At 43.9% G+C, this 15616-nt stretch overlaps 1 protein-coding gene across 2 annotated transcripts in view; it reads left to right on the top strand.

Moving 5' to 3' along the window:
• Positions 1 to 2164: 2164 nt before the first annotated feature.
• The window catches only part of NCALD (neurocalcin delta), a 433033-nt gene continuing 419581 nt past the window's right edge, over positions 2165 to 15616 (top strand). The window contains exon 1 of one of the 2 annotated variants that reach the window (XM_031650082.1): positions 2165 to 2262. The gene's annotated coding sequence lies outside the window, so the exon portion shown is untranslated. The remainder of the gene's footprint in view (positions 2263 to 15616) is intronic. The other variant, XM_031650081.1, reaches the window with a different exon arrangement.

Below are 15616 nucleotides of genomic sequence, written 5' to 3'. Positions count from 1 at the left end.
GTGGTCACTGGAAGTTGAGGAAAGAAGGGAGTGAGTGCTAACAGGTATGGGATTTCTTTATGGGGTGATGAAAATCAGTTCTCAAATTGGTTATGGTAATAGTTTGTACAACTAACTGTGCATATGCAAAAAATATTAAATTGCATACTTTGAGTGAATAGTATGATGTGTGAATTATACCTCAGCAAAACTGTTTCTTTTCTTTCTTTCTTTTTTTTTTTTAACAGTAGAGATCATTAAAGAAAAGTCACATCAATAAAGAAAAGTAGATAAAGTGGACTTTAAAATCAACCCTCTCTCAGGTATACCACCCCAAGCACCTTCCTAACTGCTGCCTATGCACAGAGTCTGTCCAGACTGCAGGTGATGAACCGATGACCAGGGGACCACTTGTGGCCTACAGATTCTTTTTGTCTTGGCTTATAGAGCACATAAAATATTTAAAAAATAAGTTGCTAATATTTTAAAATTAGAAGAGTTCGCATTAAATGTGAACTTCTGGCTTCTCTTGGGGGTAGGGGGAACCAAACCAAAGTAAAATAAAATACCCCGACTTGATGGCCACACTGGACCTTCTTTTCCCATGTAGAAAAATGAGGCCGCCTTTTTCAAGGCCATTGTGCCATTCTCAGTTTGTCTCTGTATAACCATTTAAGTTACTTCTTTGTCACCTGCTTTTATCCCTTAGGGACATTTGAGTTTGCAACATCTGTGCAGACCTTTCACTGCATCACATCTGCCTGGGTTTGGGTTCTGTTGCCTGAGGCCTTGCTTGATGATTGGCTAATCCCATGGTGGTTTCCAACCCTGGCTGCACATCAGAGTCTCTTGGGGCCCATGTGAAAAAAATACCCATACAAAGCTGGACATTCCTGAACCCCGAATTTTTTTTAACAATTAGGATTAGACTCTCTTGGAGTGGGGCCTAGTATTAAGAAAAATGAAAAAAACAAAAAACCAAAAAATCCAACTTTCCAATGCAAATTTTTGCTTGCGTTGCGTTAGCAGGTTAGTCCAGCATTTCTCTTCCTGTATGTCCAGGAAGGGAAATGCTGGGCTAACCTGCTCACCCAATGCAAGCAAAGGTTTTAGTATTTGATAATGGTTTAACGGCCTCTCAGATAATTTTTGTTTTTCAATTGAAAGAAACCAGTAGAGCTAGGAAAGGGTGCTTTTGATTAGATCAACCTTTTACTTGATGTTTAAATCAGAGTTGGCAGCTGTCTGGACCTCAATGGAACTGTCCTTTCTATAACCAGTCATGTTAAAAGATTTTGCAAACATTTTAACAAGGAAGGCCAGGTCACGGTGCCTTTGCAGCCTTGTTATTTGTAACCAGCAACTTCTTAAATTGATGAAGTTGAGTTGCTCTTGAGACCTTCTGCGGGTTCTGGAAATGTCACTGGGGTTGACAAGCACAAGGAGTTAGTTACAGTGGCTTTTTGAGAGGCCATGAGTGGACGACACAGCAAGACAGGAAACAGGTGCTGGCAGCCAGCAGGCACTCGATAAATATTGGGTGAATGAATTGACAAGACATTTCGCTTCTCATTATCTCCACACGAGATGAAAAATTTGAGGGGAGGAAGGAAGGGCAGGAGAGGGGCCCCTTAGATGTCTTCCTCCGGAATTTTTGGTAAGCCTTTCCTAGACAGTTTACAGAAGGCTTTGGGTAGAGAAAGCACTGGTTAGACGAAAGCAGCCCCCTCCCACCTTGTGGGCATGAAGAGTCCAGAGGAGACCACCTGAGAAGCTTTTCAACTGCCTTCCAAGCCTCCCTTGAACTTCACTGCGGGAGAGTAGGGACCCCGGACCCCCACTCAAATAGAAGTTTCGAAGGAGGTGCTCTAGGCTGAATCTGACCTCCCATGACCCAAGGAGGCAAACAGATGGTACCCCTCGGAAAGTAGCAGTGCAGGTTGGCTAGAGGTCTGGGCGGTGAGCTAGGACTATGGGGCACAGTGGGGACACACCTGGTGGGTGTACCAGGGCAAGGCGGGGGCGTCCACTGCACCTGCAAATCCCGCTCCTCATCTTGGCCCCCCTGCATCCCCGCGGTCAAGCCCACCCCGGAGAGGCTGCCTGCAGGGCTGCAGTGGAGAGGGGGTCTGCGGCCCAGAGGAGGGAGGCGGCGAGCCAGGCTGGGGAGGGGGGCGCGGCTGGCGACGGTGCTGTCCAGGGGGAGGCGGGCGGAGGGAAGGCGCTGCCGCTGCTGCCGCCGCCTCGCCCGAAGCGACACAGACGCCAGGAGCGGCCGAGGCGGTGAGTCGCAGCGCCTTCCCTCCGCTTCTCGGGAGCCAAAGCGGAGTCGGAGTTGCAGCCGGGGCGGGTGTGCCGGGGGCGGCGGCGCCGGGAGCGGCTGCTGGGGGGACCTATGCGCTCGGGGCGCCGCGGGCGCAGGGGTGGGTTCGAGGAGCGCTCGGTCCTGGGAACCTGGTTCCAGCAGCTCCCTCCTGGGTGCAGTTCACCCTGTCAATTCCTCTGTCATTCCCCCAATGCCTCTGAGGGAAAACAAAACAAAATCACAGACCCTGAGGGTGGGAGGCGGAAAAGGAGAGAGCAACTTTGCAGAGGGCCGCGCAGAGACGCGTGGGGCCGGCGGGATGGGGCGGGATGGGGCGGGATGGGGCGCGCTGGGCGGAAGGGGGCGTTAGTGAGCCTGGCGGCCCGGGGACATCTGGAGCATCCCGCCCCGGAGTCCGGGGCGGGGGTCCTGGACATCCGCTGGATCCCGGGCCTGCGGAATCTGCCCGGAAAGGCCGCAGGAGGCGGGTGCGAGGCGTGGGCGTCTGGGGAGGGGGCCGAGGGAGAGGTCGAAAGGCGCTGGTTGAACCTGGACGAGGAAACAGTCTGCGTTTCGGACTCAAGACCTGAAAGATTCGTGTCCTTGCCCTCGAGGACCCGGAAAGGGTGTGCTGGGGAGATGTGTTTGAGTGTTTTTCAGTGCATACCGATTTATTTTTAGCTCCCAGAGAAGCAGGATGTGCAAAGTGGGTTGTATCAGCCCGGGAGGGGCAGGAGGTCTCCCTGTCCGCAGGAAATACACAAGTTTTTTTTTTTTTTTTTTTTTTTTCCCTAATGCTGCAGATGCTTGCTTTAACTTTTGTGCATGGAGAAAGAATGCCATTTGGCTCTCTGCAGAGCTCCTGCCAGGGTTAGTTTCTTCCTGCCGGTCTGTCGGAGGCTGCAGGCGAGGCGGCTGTGTGTGCTTCTGTGCTTACACGCTAGCCCCGCAAGAAGGTCTATGTTCTGTTCCGTAGGGCAGCTACGGTGAAACACAGAAGTAGGCTGCCAAGATCTCACTCTCTCAGAAGGAAACCACACAAGCTCGCTCAAAGTTTTCCCAGTTCTGGCTGATTTGAAAATAATAAACCTAAGCCACTGTATTACCAAGAGCAGAGTTTGCTGTCGGGTTTCTCAGACCTAATTGGAAATGCTTGTGAAGTTTTTCACTCCAGTTGGGAGATCCCTGTGTTTTATGGCCAAAGGCCGTGATGCAAAGACTGCAAAGGAGAGGGGGTGTGGTGTGACGGTGGGAGTGTGGGTACTTGCCCTAGCGGGGCAAGGACAGATCTGGGGAGGAGCTTCAGGGGAGGAGGCTCGAAAAACTGAAATTCACATGTTTACCTACCCAAGTCAGATCTCTGGAAATTGTCCTGGAGTCTCCCCTGTCTCAACCATTCAGTGTCCAGTCCTTAAGACCCTCTGTCTGTAACTGTACTAGGAGAGTTGCCAATATGGACATTAGGAGTGTGGGCTCTGCAGCCAGACAGCCGGGTTTGAGCTGTGGCTCATTCACCAATAGCTCCTGGATCTTGGGGTCCTTACTTAACCTCTACTGCGTTTTCTGATCTGAGGCATGAGGTTGATAATAGATAACAAAGCTATCTCAGGGTTACTGTGAAGATAAAATGAGTTAATACCCAGAAAGCACTAAGCATCATGTCTTATTGTAAGTGCTGCATAAATGTGAGCTCTTATTATTTTTGTTGTTGTTGCTATATGCCCTCTTCTCTCAGTGCCTGCTATCACTGACTTAGTTCATATTCTCAGCAATTCTTGACTGAATTGTTCCAATTGCTTTTGAGCTTGTTGCTCCCAATCAGGACCATCTCACTCCAGTCCATTCTCCAAACCGTGGACACTCATTTTGAAAACAAAAATCTAAGCCAGTCATTCTGCTTAATTTCCTTTAGAGGTTTTCTGTGGTTTTCAGGATAGAATTCAGACTCCAGGCACTTTCCTGGTCCCACCCTTCTCTCCTCATTAACCTCATCTCCCAAGCCTCCCCCCCCCCCCCCCCCCCCCCCCCCCCCCCCCCCGCCGCCATGTAGCCTCTGCCCATGCCACTGAGTCTCAGCATCTATCCTCTCCCCAACCTTCCTTGTCTGGTCAACTCCTATGCATTCTTTGCAGCTCAGCTGCTGCCACACTGCCTTCCAGCAGGCTGCATGGCACTCCCTCTCCCAGAGGTGCCTCTGCTTCATGCTGCCATGCTACCCTGGATATAGCCCTTGCATCATTCTGCACTGTTATCTATGTATCTGTCTTCCTACCTGCAAGTGCCTTAAGAGATGGATTCTGATTGTAGTACATGTTTGTTGAATGAATAAACAAACACCAGTCAAACACAATCCAGTCCTTTTCACTAAAGCCAGAATCAAGCACAGAGAATAATAGAGAGGAGGACCAAACCAAGCTTTATATCTAACACTCTACAACAAAAAACCTTGGGAAATACTAAGGAATCAAGAGTTGGTCAAAAGAAATGTGGCATACTGTCTTGAAACTGATCTGATCCTTGCCCTCGAGGTGTGTCTTTTTAATGGTGAGGGGCAGACTAACAATGATGAAACGTAATGATCTGAACCCTTCTCTTTCCTTGCTTCCCTCATAAAAAGGTCAGGCATCTCAGACGTGGCTGTAGGGGATGGAGGTCCAATTTTTTTAAAGGGTTGTGCGGTGAATTGGTTCTGGAGGCAGAGGTGAAGTTCATAACACAGATGGGTTTTATAGCTTTTTCTTGAATTACAGCATCCCTCAGAGTGTGAATTTCAGATCGCCTGGTATTGGTATGATAACAGGAAACCTCCAGTCACCAAAGCTCTTCTGTTACTTTTCGGACTATTCAATATGTTCAGAGGGTGCTTTTCCGACTCAGGCACGCACTCCAAACTCTCCAACTCCTGGGGTCCCAGGAAGTTGCACAGGAAGATAAGAACTGCTGCTTCCCTGAGGCAGCCCCAGAGTCTGGTTTCAAAGCTCTAGAGCAGGGATTTTTGTACAAGCAAGAGAGCAAAGAATGAGCTTTATATTTTTAAAGGGTTGTAAACAAAAACAAAACACAACAAAACACAGAGAAGAACATGTGATAGAGACCATGTCTAAAATACTTACTACTTAGTTCTTCATAGAAACATTTTGCCAACTATTGCAGTGAAGCTGAGACACATTGGTTTCATTTTGCATGTCATCTGGTTGGTAGTGGCTGCCTGGAAAGCTGGGTCCGATAGGAATCCAAGGCTGGGTCTGGGCTCAGCAAGAAAGTGTGCTGTGGTCAGCTAGTGATGTCTGTCTGCTAGGGAATGGGATTAGGAAATAGTCTTCACCATTCCTAGCCTAGATAACATCATTTGTGGATAATGAAGACAGAAATCAGGGATAGAGCACATGAGTTAAAAGTCCTTAGAAGGCAGGAGCTTTCTACCACAGCAATGAACAATCACTGCACTTAACACTGATATTGCCATTTATTGAGTGTGTACTATGTGGCCCTGGTTTACATGGGATACCTCATTTAATCTTTATGATAATTTTTCAGAAGATGTTTTACTTAGGACTCAATTCTGTTGTGTCAGGAACCCCAACATTCAAACTGTTTTAGCAAAAAAGGAATGTGATTTTGGTTCTGATAACTCCTCAGTCCAGGGGAAAACATATCAGGTATGGTCTGATTCAGGCCTCAAACACTGTTAGCAGGACCTCATTTCTCTATTTTTCTCAGTTTGCTTTCATGGAGTCGGCACCATTGTTAGTACCATCTCACTGAGGCCCCATCTCATTGTAGCATGGCTGGAAGAGCTCCAGACCTTACATAGTCTGGGCTTTAAATCCAGCCAGAAAGTGGAAGTCTCCATCCCAGCATTGCCCACAATGATTTACTTTGGCTCGTCAGCACTGATTCAGTCCTGTGTCTCTTCCTGTGACCAGGGTGCCACATGTTACTAGGCTTGGGCTTGGTCACATGTCACACGTTTCATCCCTAGAGATAGGCAGAGAAATAGGAGCAGGGGTGTTTCTCCAGCAGAAAATTGTTATACTCTCACCAAGAGATGAGCCCCTGGATTTTGGATTGCAAAGCAGCAGATGTTCCCTATAGGACTGTTAGCATTCCCTCTTCGTAGATAAGAGAAACAGCCTTAGCAGCATGCAATAATTTGCTCAAGGTCACATGGTCAGGAAGTAGTGGAGTTCTCATCTGATATCCACAGTTTATGCACTTAGTAGAATTACTTGTGAGCAGAATATTTAAAGTGAGTTTAGTGAGCTTATGTGAAGCTCTAGCCTCTCTATTCCTGCAAATATAGCTATATAACTTCAAGAAATTTTAAGTTCTGACTGGCTAGAATACATGAGAAAAATGACATGGCATTCTCTGCCTGGATTTTTACTCAACTATTTGATTAATATTCTTGAGCAGTTTCTACACGCTCAGCATTCTGTTAGGTTGTAGAGATATAGGCTGAATAAGATCTAGTCCCCTGTCTTTAGGAATTTATATTCTAACGTGAAAGTGCAAGACATAATTAGGGAAGGGATTGACTAGAATCTGGAGCAGGTGGGGGAATGTGCAGGAGGTGATTTCCCTTCCTTGGGATGGTGGTCTTGCATTTTTGTTTCCTGAGGCAGCCCTAGTACAGTGCTTTGTGCCGTAGGCAAGCAATGAATATTTCTTGAATACAGCCTTTTAAAAAACTGGTTAAATATACACAACATAAAATTTACTATTTTAACCATTCTTAAGTGTACAGTTCAGTGGCATTAAGTACATTCACATTATTGTACAACCATCATTACCATCCATCTCCAGAACTTCTTCATCCTGCCCAGCTGAAAGTCTGTTTCCATTAAATACTAACTTCCTCTTTCCTCCTACCTTTCAACCTCTGGCAACCACTATTCTACTTTCTGTCTCTATGAATTGACTACTCTAGGTACTTCATATAAATGGTATTTGTCTTTTTTGTGACTGGTCTACTTCACTTATCATAATGTCGCCAGAGGTCATTCATGTTGTAAGATGGGCAGAATTTCTTTCCTTTTTAGGATGAATAATGTTCCATTGTATGTATGTACCACACTTTGTTTATCCATGTATCTGTTGATGGATATTTGGGTTGCTTCCATCTTTTGGCTATTGTGAAAACACTGCTGTGAATATGGGTGTACAGTGATATGTTAAAGTCCCTGTTTTCAGTTCTTCTGGGTATATGCCCAGAAATGGAATTGCTGAGTTATATGGCAATTCTGTGTTTAATTTTTGGAGGAACATCCGTTGTTTTCCATGGTGGTACCATTTAACATACCCACAAGCAACACACAAGGATTCCATCAACACTTGTTATTTTCTGTTTTTTCTTTTAATACTAGTAGGTGTGAAATGTTGAACACATTCTTGAAGGTAGGTTGGAATAGAATTGTGAGAAATAGTGGGAGAGTTTAAACTTCATTCGAGGGGCACCATTGGATAGGTGTTGCCTGTAATAATGGCATGATCAGAAGGTTTGGACATTAGAGAGGGAGGGGGCGGGGAGAAGAGAAGTTACTTTAATTATTTAGATGAGAGAACATAATAGTTTTCCCCACATCTGTACCACTGAAAATATTATGTCTATCTCTAGTAAATGGTTTTGAACTTGGGGAGGAAACATAAATACAGCATTGAGAGATCTCATGGCCCAGGATTCCTCAGAGAAGTAGACTACTGTTGCTAAAAATAGCACTCATGATAGCAAATGCCTAAAGGTGATTCAAGTATTGATTAATTCTGATAAATCCTATGAAAGATTCCTCCTCCAGCATCCCTTAAGGAGGCAGATGAACTGCTCAAAAGGGAGTCACTGAGGAGAGTTAATGAAGGGACTATTTACAAAGGTGTGGGTAAGGTCAGGGAACCCACCAGAAGTGGCCAGCAATGCATGGAAGCCTTCACCACCTAGCCCTGACAGCATGAACATGGAATTGCTCAGGGGATAGGGCTGCTGGCAGGAGCTGTGGTTTTCAGTAGAGGAATATGACTACTGCCTATCATGGCCTGGTGGGGAGGCATCCAGGTGAATAAGGCCCCAACCACTCTCTTCCATTCTCTGATCTGGTGCCAGTGCCACCCAGTTGGCCAAACTAGCCAGAGCCAGACCTCAAGAAGGCCTGTTGATATGGGACTATCTTGTAGTCCATAGCAGCCAACACAAAGTAGTGTTCTAGTTATCCCCAATTTACAGGTAACTGAACCGAGGCATTGAGAGGTTGAGTGATTTACCAACATTGGGAGCTAGTGCAGGTTATGGAGCTGAAATCTGAAGACTGACAATCAGAAATCAGCACATTTCTTCTGTATATGCAGCTGGATCTGGAAGGTACGTTTTCCCCAACCTGTGTGTTTTGACTCTGGAAATAATCTGATGTGTACAAACTTGGCTTGGCTGTCAATAGGTGGTACGGGTGCCTGCTCAGATCCCCCACTTTTTACAAAAATAATGTACTTAACAGGCATATTTCATACTTGATTTATTATATTTAGATAAAAAGAATATTTTCCATATACTTGATGGGAGTGACAATCTGTCCTTGAATCACATTTGCTCCACATGAAAAAGATGCAAGTTGTGGGTTTTTTTTTTTTAATTTTTTTTATTTTTTGAGTTGAAAGTGCCAACAGAGTTGACAGTGTCACCTGGCTGTTTAAACATTAGTGAGACCTTGGGCTGCCATAAGAGAATACTGTTCAAAGAAGGGAGAGGCTTGTTCCGTCTGTGCTGCCCTGACAGGTACAAGTTAAGGGGATTTCTCATGAGCTGGCAGATGCCGAGGACAGTAGCTGGGACTCTCTGGCCTGGAATCGCTCTATGGACTTTTATATTCTTTTCTTCACATACATGAAAGCACTGCACTGAGGGAAAGGGATTAGACTCATGTGGGGCCGGAACTAGGCCCACCGTGAACACGGAATGGGCTGCTTTGGAAGGCTTCATATAGTCCCTGGCTGGAGATTGTGAAGCTGAGGCCACAGGTGAGAGATGGGGCTGTGAACTTATATTTGTTTCCTGTGGCCGCTGAAACAAATGACCACAAAATGGTGGTTTAATGCAACAGATATTTATTCTCTCACAGCTCCGGAGGCTAGAAGTCTGAGGCCAAGATGCCATGCTTCCTCCAGGGGTTCTAGGGGAGGCTTCATTCTTTGCCTCTTTTAGCTTCTGGGGGCTGCAGCATTCTTGGGCATGAGGTTGCATCACTTGAGCTGTGCTCCATGTCACATTGCTTCCTGCTCTTCTCTGTGCGTCTCTCCTCTGCGCATCTTTTATAAAGACATTCGTCACTGGATTTAGAACCCACCTGTGTGATCCAGAATGATTTTATTTTAAGATCCTTTATTACAACTGCAAAGACCCTTTTTTCAAATAAGGTCGTATTCACTGGTTCCAGGGGTTAAAGCTTGGTTATGGCCAGGCCTGGTGGCTCATGTCTGTAATCCCAGCACTGTGGGAGGCTGAGGCAGGAGGGTTGCTTGAGTCCAGAAATTTGAGACCAGCCTGGCCAACAAGGTGAGACCCCATCTCTACAAAGAAAAAAAAAAAAAAAAGAAAAAAAAATTAGGCCTCTTGGCATACACCTGTGGTTCCAGCTACTCAGGAGGCTGAGGTAGGAGAATCTCTTGGGCCCGAGAGATAGAGGCAGTAGTGAGCCATGTTGACACCACTGCACTCCAGCCTGAGTGACAGAGTGAGCCTTTGTCTCAAAACAACAACAACACCCCACAAAAAAAATAAAAAAAAGTCTTGGACACTTGGACATACCTCTTTTTGGGGGTCGCCACCATTCACCCCATGACAGAGCTCAGTAGTTAGTATACACGGCAACTATTGATTCTCTGACTCTGTGACGGTGCCCCTAGCTTTGATTTGCTGCCTGGATTCTAGATTCCTTGACACAGTAGAGGTTTTCTAAATGCTTTTGATTTGATCATTTGAAATTTTATTCTAACTTTAGACAACAAAATAAACAAACACTTAAAATCTACCATCCTTTACTTCTGAAATAAAGGGGTGAGTGAAAGAGGCTGTCAAAAGTCAGTTTGTTCCCTATCTCAGCTAAATGTTTTCTGGGCTTCGTTTTGCTGGATGGCATTGAAGGAAATGAACGGGAAAAAGAGCTGCCACTGGTCCTGTTCGGGCTTCTCAGCTGGGGCTTTCTCAGATTCTTTTAGAAATATAATTCCTCAGAGGAAGGCTACGGATGCTGGAGCCTTTCAGGAAAGGGAAGCAGAAGCAGTAGAGACTCGTTTCTAAGCCCATGCTTCAGGAAGCATCCACTACAAATACTGTTTGTGAATGCCATTGGCCCATCGGCGGGTCTTTTATTTATGTATTTTCAACAGTGAGCCCCAAGGTAGGGCCTCTGTACATCGGGCACATAAGGCAAGGTAAAGAGTAGCTTTGGCAATGGCCTGGAGAATTCGATGACTGTAGCCCATCCAATGAGGTGTATCAGAAAAGTCCTCTCCAGGGCATCAATTATTCTGTTTTATTGTCTGCATTGATCGCATTAACTGGGGAAGAGCCAAAATCCATTCAGTCTGTGCTATGGAGAGGCAGTTGTAATTAAGGTCTGTTTCTCTCTAAGGGGCAGCTAATTTTGGTTTCTCAGCTGCTTTACAGTTTGATTTCAAAAGAGAGGAAGGAAAGAAAAAAAGGTAAAAATGCCCCTTCATGTTACCTATCCTACTGTATCATTGTTACTCTGGTTAATATTAACTTTGGATCCTTTTGTTTTGAACCGTGTATCGGAATACTGTGATACGTACAGAATTTAGTCTCCCTACCTGAAGAAAAGGTTTGCCCTGCAGGGGATCAGCTACATAGTTTGTGGGGCTCAGAGCAAAATCAAACTGTGGGAACTTTGTTTAAAAAAGTTAAGAATTTCAAGATGGTGCTAGTGGAGGATTCATGCCAGTGTGGGGCCCTGCTGAGCATGGGGCCTGTGTGATGGCACAGGTCACATGCCCATGAAACTGGCCCTGGCTTTGTATATATGCTGAGGATGGTATCCTTTTGCCAACCTGGCACCTTAATTCCCAAAGAGTGACCAGGCCAGTTTCCTCTGCCTTGGTTGGCGCACAGCTCTTCTGTAGGGCAAGGGCAGTAAGCAGCCTGGATATCTCAGCTGTCCTCTCCATATCGCCACCCTCTTTAGGTTCCTTCAGCCACTTCCTCCCCTTATGCCTTCAGGTCTAGGGTGGTCATGGCTTCCTGCTATTACTAGCCTTAGAGTCCGGCATTACCCTTCATTGCTTTCCTGAACCCCTGTGTGACTTTCTTCTCAACAGCCTCTTCAATAGGATTCCTCTGTAGGATTCAAGAGCAGCCTCTTTCATTTTCTGGTTGGGCTTTACCTGATTTGGTAACCCTTGGCGAGAGTTTGGCCACACCTTGCTGTGCTGCAGGGTGGAAAGAGAGAAGCTGAGGGGTGTGATAACAGGTGACTCTGCCGGGCTGGCTGCTGGCAGAGACAGGCGATCAGAAGGCAGCACATCCACATCTACAGTGGTGGGGAACATATGCTTGAGAGCTAGACATTTGAATTCTCTGGCCTGACTTTGGGGAAGTCATCTCATCCATAAGATGAGCAAATGACAGCCCTTCACTTACAGGGCTGTTTTGAGCATGAAGCGAGATCACGCAGGCATCGTGCTTATCATAGTGCCGGGCACACAGGAAGTGCTCAAGAAGCATTGTTGCTTTTAGCTTTAGTTCCATGGAGTGATCCCCTCTAGGGGATACACTCGCTACTTTTCTCAGATCTGAACTCAGGCACTGACAGCCTAGACTACACCAAGGATTATCAAGTTTTCATTGATTCACGGTTGTTCGGGGTGTTATTTCTGTCTTTTCAACTAGATTGTTCTGAAATTGTTGTTATCTTATATACCTTTTAAAAAAACGAATCTAAGTGCCCAACCCCGTAGGTAGCACATCATAACTGGCCAAGAAATATTTCTTGGCTAAATATAAGGCGACTACATAATTTGTTGTTCACATCGGGACATTTTTGAGAGTGAAAGGGGAGGGCTTTCCAGTAATTACAGCAAAACAGCAGGCACAAATGGGGACTGTCCTAGACAATCCAGGTAAAGAAACAGTTACTCTACTTAAGTGGTTTTTAAAGCAGTTATTTTTGAGCAGTTTTCAAAATACGTTTTTAAAATTTGCCAGCCTACCGTATTTTGTATTCGTCTGCCGTTGGTTTATGAGATAAAAACATGAGATTTGAAAAACATAGGGAAAAATATGTTTAATATTCCTAATAGATTGTTGGCCTGAATTTGAGGCAATGGGTCAAGGCCTCTTACCAGATAGATACCTACCTTTATACTTTGTTACCCTACTTTACACGAGGGTAAACTTTCTTCTGTGCCTACTTTTAAAAAAGATAATCCCCTAATTATTGTCTTTCTTGCAATAGTGATCATTTATGCTCAAAAGATGGCAAAAATAGATTTACATACATGTGTTTTTTGGAACATCTTTGTCTTTGTATTTCTGGTTGCCTGGGTGACATTTCCAAGAGAATACGTGCTAATCTGCTATTATTGAAACAGAGATAAGGTGGAAACTATTTTTAGGCCTGTCTATACCTTTCTTTTTCCTGCCCTAGACCACTTAATTGGTTTATTTTTTTCTGTTTCCATTGTCTGAAGGGCATGCATAGCTTCTGTCTTAGTCCATTTTGCATTGCTATAATGGAATAAGCGAGACTGGGTAATTTATAAAGAAAAAAGGTTTATTTGGCTCATAATTCTGATGTCTGTAACAATTCAAGATTGGGCATCTGGTGAGAGCCTCAGGCTGCTTCCATTCATGATAGAAAGTGAAGAGAAGCTGGCACGTGCAGAGATCACATGGCCAGAAAGGAAGGAAAGGGAGGGGGAGGTGTCAGACCCTTAATAATCAGCTCTCCACTAACTAATAGAGTGAGAACTCACTTCCCTCCCTCCTCCACCCAGGGAGGGCATTAATCTATTCGTGAGGCACCCACCCCTACAACCCAAGCACCTTCCATTAGGAACCACCTCCAACAATGGGGATCAGGTTTCAACATCGGATTTGGTGGAGACAAACAACCATATTTAAACTATAGCAGCTTCCTTCCTGTAGTTCTAATTTGGGGACTGGATAACTTTTTTGAAAACTGATGTAGTCATTCAGTATCTTCTTCATTTACAATAGCTAAATGTGTATTGATAGCCAATTTGTTTGGTTAGTTGATAACAGTTGTTTTTATCACAGTTTGTCTAAAACAAGCTTAGGCAAGGGATATTTTTGGTATAAAAAAATAATGTGGAGGCAATCTGTAGTTCTCTGGTGGAAAAAGTACATCCCTTCTGGAGCTGGATTAATCTGGTTTTGGTCTTAGTATTGCCACTTATTAGCTGTGAGGCCCCTGGAGCTTGAATCTTCAGGTGACAATGGAAGCAATAATAGTACCTGCCTTATGGGGTTGTTGTGAAGGTTGAGAGGGTTAAGTAGAATAACACATGCAAGGAGAAGATGCAGCATCTCACGAATAGAAGTGCTGATGCTGCTGTTCTTAATATCAAAGGTACAGGTGTACCCTACCTTTAAGAAAATAATCTCATGCAAGATATCACAAATATTTGAATTTCCTAAAGAGATAAATTAGGGAGATCATTGTTTTCTTTACTAAAATGTTTTTGTTTTTATAAACATTTCAGAGAATTTCTTTAAGTGGTGAACATCCTTGGGTGTATTTATAGTAATATTGAAATTAAAAGTTTCTAATTTACCCCAGCAGTTTTAGGAACATAACTGTTGTGTTATCACCCATAATTCAAATGTTCAAAGGCAGCCAGAGTTAATATTTGGGGTCTTTTCTTCCCCTATGTTTATGTAACGATTTTGTGAAGATGTATGTATCATTTATGTGGGGTATGTAACTGTAGTGTTCTGCAAGAGATTTTGAACATTTATCTGACTGTTGCATGTGCTTGAAGGGGAGATATTTAGCCTAATTCCAATATTTGAGATAGGGCCTCAATTACTGCAGTTAGAGATCTGAGATGAGTCATTTGGATTATCTGACAAGTTTGAGAGGAGAGATGGACTTTAATTTGTTGTTATTTAAAACTGTTTAATATTGGGGTGTTGCTCTGGCTGGGGTTCCTTTGGCTCTCACTCTTTTGCGTTGTTATTGTATTTTTAAAGGCAGATTGCTGCACCATTGCTTTGGAGTTTGTCTTGCTGCCCTTGAGGATAGGGGAAGGAGAGAGGAAGCAACACTCAGATATGCATTTGCACACCACAAACACACACACACACACACACACACGTCTCTTTAGTCATATAATCTAAATTTTCTCAGTTGTTGTAAGTGGAGGCTGGGGATGTGGGAAGTCGGTGATGTTGCGTTCCCACCGCCTCACCCTTTGGAAGACATGATGACCATTTCTATGCCAGGCCAAAGGACAAGCAATGAGAACCAGAAGTCCATTCTAGCCTCTGAAGTTTCTTGGGAAAGCAACAGGAAGACATTTAAAGAATATGTTCCCCGGACCTTTGGTGTCGTTCCCTCTGTATCATTGCCCCCACAATTATAAAAGTAAGGTATTATAAAATAAAATAAAATAAAATATGCACAATATAGAAAATTAGAAAGAAGAAAGAATCACTCTTATTCCAAATATTCAAAGGCAACTTGGGGTATTTATTATCATTACTTAATATAGATTTTTTTTTTTTAGTTACATAGTCATATTTATCTATTTTTTAAAATTATTTTTTTCATTTAACCATATGTCCCAAACATTTTATGTTTTATTCTGCAATCTTTGTAGACAATGCTTTATTGCATATATAATATTTCATTGAATGGATTATACCTCAGTTTACTTAGTCATTCAGTTTTTGTACATTTGGTCAACATTTTATATACATTTTTTGCTATTATTATTTTTGTACAATAACATTTTTCTCCATTTAACATTATATCCTAGGATATAGTTTTAGTGAATTTAATAGATGGAAGGTTTGAACATTTAAAAACTCTTAACACATTTTTAGCAAAAGCCAAGTTACTTTTCCAAATGGGTTACAGCAATTCATGTTGTGTGACTGTGTCAATTTCATCTTCCTTTACCATGCCTTGACCATCATCACTTCAAAATACTTTCACTAACTAATCTAAGTGCCCAACCTAGTAGGTAGCACATTATAACTGGCCAAGAAATATTTCTTGGCTACATCTAGGATGACCGTATAATTTATTGTTCACATCAGAACAGTTTTGAGAGTGAAAGTGGGGTGCTTTCTAATAATTACAG

The sequence above is a fragment of the Papio anubis genome, chromosome 8 (assembly GCF_008728515.1).
Source record: "Papio anubis isolate 15944 chromosome 8, Panubis1.0, whole genome shotgun sequence".
In the NCBI taxonomy this organism is placed as follows: domain Eukaryota; kingdom Metazoa; phylum Chordata; class Mammalia; order Primates; family Cercopithecidae; genus Papio; species Papio anubis.
The sequence above is the reverse complement of the archived record's forward strand: the minus strand, read 5'-3'. Positions and strand labels throughout refer to the sequence as shown.